The sequence below is a fragment of the Alexandromys fortis genome, unplaced genomic scaffold (assembly GCF_014885135.2).
Source record: "Alexandromys fortis isolate MF-2015 unplaced genomic scaffold, M_Fortis_MF-2015_v1.1 scaffold_25, whole genome shotgun sequence".
NCBI classification, from domain to species: domain Eukaryota; kingdom Metazoa; phylum Chordata; class Mammalia; order Rodentia; family Cricetidae; genus Alexandromys; species Alexandromys fortis.
Window position 1 is genome coordinate 1,550,633 of NW_026067904.1, and position 4,988 is coordinate 1,555,620.

A 4,988-nucleotide genomic window follows, 5' to 3' on the forward strand; every position below is an offset into this window, starting at 1 on the left:
GTGCAGTAGGATCAAAAACCCATTGCCATTGTTCTTGAGGTCTCAGTAGTCCTCATTGTCCGCTATGTTCAGTGAGACCGGTTTTAACCCAGGCTTTTTCAGACCCAGGCCAGCTGGCCTTGGTGAGTTCCCGATAGGACATCCCCATTGTCTCAGTGTGTGGGTGCACCCCTCGCGGTCCTGAGTTCCTTGCTCGTGCTCGCTCTCCTTCTGCTCCTGATTTGGATCTTGAGATTTCAATCCGGTGCTCCAATGTTTTTCTTGTTTTTTTGAGACAGGGTTTATCAAGTGAAACAGACCGAGCTATCCTGGAACTCACTCTGTGAACCAAGCTGTACTCGGACATGAGTTCTGACTGCCTCTGCCTCCCAAATGCTGGGATTAAAGGTGTGTGCTACCACCATCCACGAAAAGTGATTCTTAACCTAGAATTCTATTCTGACTCAAATTATGAATCAGAAGCATGGGAATAATAGAGATATTTTAGATAAAGTGTTTGCTTCTCTCTAATTCTGAAAAAAGTATCTCATATAGTCTAGGCTGATCTCCAACTCACTACATACCAGAAGCTATGTAGGCAAGGCCCTGCCAGGAACTCAGAGATCCACCTGCCACTGCCTCCTGAGTGCTGGGATAAAAGGCAGAGATCACTACAAGGGGCCTGGCTTTGAAGTCTTGAGACTCCGGCCTCCACCTCGCTCCCAAGAACCAGGAATTTGGGTGTGCTCCACCACGCCTGCCTTTGAGTGCTTTCTTAAGAAGCAGTTTGGCTGGGAGTCTTGTAAATCTGCAGGTGTGTGAGGACCACAGTCTGCACTGGAATGAGAGGCTGCAGGCCATGCCTGGAGGCAAGTGTGTAGTGCTTAAACCACACAGTATTTGTGGACATGTGAATAGTCAGTAAAGTTAAGGACCGTTGCTGTAAAAGTCAAGACTACTGGGTTTCTGGTAGGAGGCAGGGAGGGTTGGGAAGATAACTCAGTGGTTAAGAACGGGTACTGCTCTCCCAGAGGACTTATGCTTGGGGTTCCAGCACCCACACTGCATGGTTCACAGCTTCCTGGGATTCCAGCTCCACAGGGTTCGGTCTTCTTAGCCACAACTTGCACCTACATTCAAGTGCACACACATACACAGATCTCAGTCTTAAAAATTCAATTAAAAAGAGGCAGGGACTGTGTCCAAAGAAGGGTCTTGAGAGGCGCTGGGGTTCTGTCAGAGTCGTGGTATACACCTGCAATCCCAAACTCAGCAGGATTGCCATGAGATTGATGCCAGTGTGGACCACATAGTGAGGCCTTCCCTATCTCTAAAGCAAGCACTGGACTAGGGCATGGTGGCACATATCTAGAACTTGAGGGACAGAGGCAGGAGGATCACTTCAGGAAGTCCTGAAGCAGGAGACCAGCTAGGGCTATCCAGTGTGACCCTGTCTCAACAAAATAAAACAAACCAAAACAACCTAAAATCACGGGGCTGGAGAGCTGTCTAGGTGGTTGAGAGGAACGTGTTTTCCTGCCTTGCAACTGTCTGTAATTCCAGTTTCAGGGGAACCTAATGCTGCCTTCTGGCTTCCTCAGGCACCAGGCATGCCATGCATAGACCGAGGCAAACATGCATACACATAAAAAATGATAAAAATCCCAAACCAAACCCAAATTAGCAAACAAATAATCAAAGCCAAACAAAAGGTGCCTCTACTCTCTGAGACATCTTCCCGGTCCTGTGAAGGTATTTCTTTTGGCCTCAGAACATAGTGGAAAATTTCCGACACACTCTCAGTTCTTTGAGTAGAGAAAGTTTGGGAACTTCCAGTATATGAAAAGTCCCTGGCACACACATCCCAGGTGGTCAACAAACACTACAATCTACTAAGGCGCTTTCTACAAGGGGGCACGTTTCTCCCATTGTATTTGTGGCCATAGTGGAAGCAAAGTCAGAAAGTAATGACAGCAACAGACGTACGGGAAATGTCAGGTGACTGAGCGAGGGGGCTGAAGACAAAGGGTCTCCTTCAAACACCCGAGCGAGGCCACCGGCGTGAGTAGCCTTGGTCTCATTCTCATATCCTATGGTTGGCACAGGTCATCAAACCAGAATTTGTTCTTTCCCTATGATTTTAGTGTTTGCCTCTGTCCTATATCATAGCTTTTTGTTGCAGAATTGTTGCTTAAAAATGTTCCATGGTAACAGGCAGTGGTGGCGCACGCCTTTAATCCCAACACTCAGGAGGCAGAGGTAGGCAGATCTCTGTGAGTCCGAGGCCAGCCTGGTCTACAGACCAAGTTCCAGGACAACCAGGGCTACACAGAGAAACCTTGTCTCGAAAAACAAAGAAACAAACAAACAAAATGTTCCCTAGACCCCAACAGGTTTGGAAACTGTTGGCGGCAGTCTGGCCTGAGTTAAAAACAGACCTGGCTACATTACGGAAGGTGTCTCAAGCATGAGTCGCATTACAGAAAAAGTAAATCAGCCATTGTGTTAGCCTAATTCACCGAGCACTGCTGCTTTTGAGTCACTATAGAACCAACAACAAATGATAATCTAATATTTTGTCACTTGGAAAAGCCACAGGAGCTCAGTGGGGATGTGGCTGGGTGGGTAGAGCTCAGGCTAGGCAGGTATGATCCCCAGCAATGCATAAACAAGGCATGGGCTACTTGCCTGTAATCTCAGCACTGGGGAAGTAGAGGAAGGAGGGATCAACAGTTCATTCTAGGCTACACAGTGAGGTTTTTGTTGTTGTTGTTGTTGTTTTCGAGACAGGGTTTCTCTGTGGTTTTGGAGCCTGTCCTGGAACTAGCTCTTATACACCAGGCTGGTCTCGAACTCACAGAGATCTGCCTGCCTCTGCCTCCCAAGTGCTGGGATTAAAGGCGTGCGCCACTATCGTCCGGCCTACACGGTGAGTTTAAGATCAGTCCGGAATACAGTAAATACATTTATAATAATTTAGACAAAATAAAGATATAATTCCGTTCCCTATGGACTGGAGCCAACCCCCTCCTCAGGCAGCTCAGTATGTCCAACGAGCACGGCTTTTGTTTCTTGTTTGTAGACTAAGAGCTACAAACAAGCTCTTGTAGGTAAGAGCTAATAGCTTTTAGAAAGCATTCCATTCTATTTGTTTGTGCACGTGTGTGAATGTGGCATGTGCCCGTCAGTGTGCACATGCAGAGGTCACGAGCACAGCCTGTGGGACCGGGTTCTCTTCCACCATGCAGGTCTTGTCGGGCTTGGTGGCACCTTTACCAGCTGAATCATCTCACCAGACCCAGGGTTTACAGCTTCTACCCAGTGGGAAAATGTCAGTCCCCAAGCTGTGCCCCCCTCCCCATAGCTTTAATCACCAAGCAAAGCTTTTGGAGCATACGATCCTTTGTGCTCTGTTCTGTCAAGTAAGAGTTTGCGTAACAGGAAGATAGGTTTATTGAGTTCTTTATTCTCCAGAGTGCAAGCCATAAACTTGGACTTTTGTTTGATCACGCTTCCTTGCTTTTTTTTTTTAAAATTTAGGATGTCTTTTGGAAGAGTTCATGAAAAAAAAAAGGAGGATGCGGTTTATGAGGATAACTTTTAGAAAATTAGTTGTTAACAAACACAAAAACCAGAGGCTAGCCTGGCGGTGTGGTGGTGCACAACTTTAATCCCAGCACTTGGGAGGTAGAGGCAGGTGGATCACTATTAGTTAGAAGCCAGCCTGGTCTGTAGAAGCTCCAGGACAGTCAGAGTTACACAGAGAAACCCTGTCTCAGAAAACAAACAAAACCAAAAACTAAAACCAAAACCAAAATCATGTCGCAACAGACTGGTTAAGTCTCTCTCTCTCTCTCTCTCTCTCTCTCTCTCTCTCTCTCTCTCTCTCTCNTTTTGGTTCCTGTCCTGGAGCTAGCACTTCTAGACCAGGCTGGCCTCGAACTCACAGAGATTCGCCTGCCGCCTCTGCCTCCCGAGTGCTGGGATTAAAGGCGTGTGGCAACACCGCCCGGCATCACCTTGCTTTCGAAATGTATTTATTATAGTGTGTTTGTAGGCAAGACACGCGCACGTGGGTGCTGCTGTGTTGTGTGTGTAGTCGTGACACGCGCACGTGGGTGCTGCTGTGTCGCGTGTTTAGGCGTGACATGCGCACGTGGGTGCTGCTGTGTTGTATGGGTAGGCATGGCATGTGGGCATGTGAGGGCTACTATGTTGTGTGCATAGGCATGACATGTGCGCGTGAGTGCCACTGTGTCATGTGTGTAGGCGTGACATATGTGCACGTGGATGCCGCTGTTTCCTGTGTGTTGGCATGAATGATGGACACCTGAGCACTGCTGTGCTGCATGGAAGTCGGAGGACAACTCCTTGTTGAAACTGGTGCTCTTGCTCTTCCTTTATGTGGGTCCTGGGCTGGAGCTCTGGGTCCCCTGCCTGCTAAGCTAATGCTTTCCTCTCTGAGCCATTGTGCTGGCTTCAATTTCATTTTCAAGATTCACATGCTGATCCTTTCAACAGGAAAGTTTTTTTTGTTTGCTTGTTTGTTTTTTTGTTTTGGTTTTTCGAGACAGGGTTTCTCTGTGGTTTTGGAGCCTGTCCTGGTACTAGTTCTTGTAGAGCAGGCTGGTCTCAAACTCACGGAGATCCGCCTGCCTCTGCCTCCTGAGTGCTGGGATTAAAGGCATGCACCACCACCACCTGGCATGTTTTTTTTATTTTAAGCTATTGTAAACAGTATTATTTTTCTGACTCTTTTCTCAGCATTAAAAGAAAACCAGTGTATAGAAAACAAATTGCTAAAAGCTGGGCATTGTGGCACATGCCTGCAATCCTGGGACTTGGAAGTTAGAGACAGGATCAGAAATTCAAAATCATCCTCAGCTACTATGTGAGTTCCAAGCCAGTTTGAGACTGTCTCAGCCCAAGAAAAGAGCACTGCTTCTTCTTTCAAAGGTCTTGAGTTCAATTCCCAGCAACCACATGGTGGCTCACAACCATCTCTAATG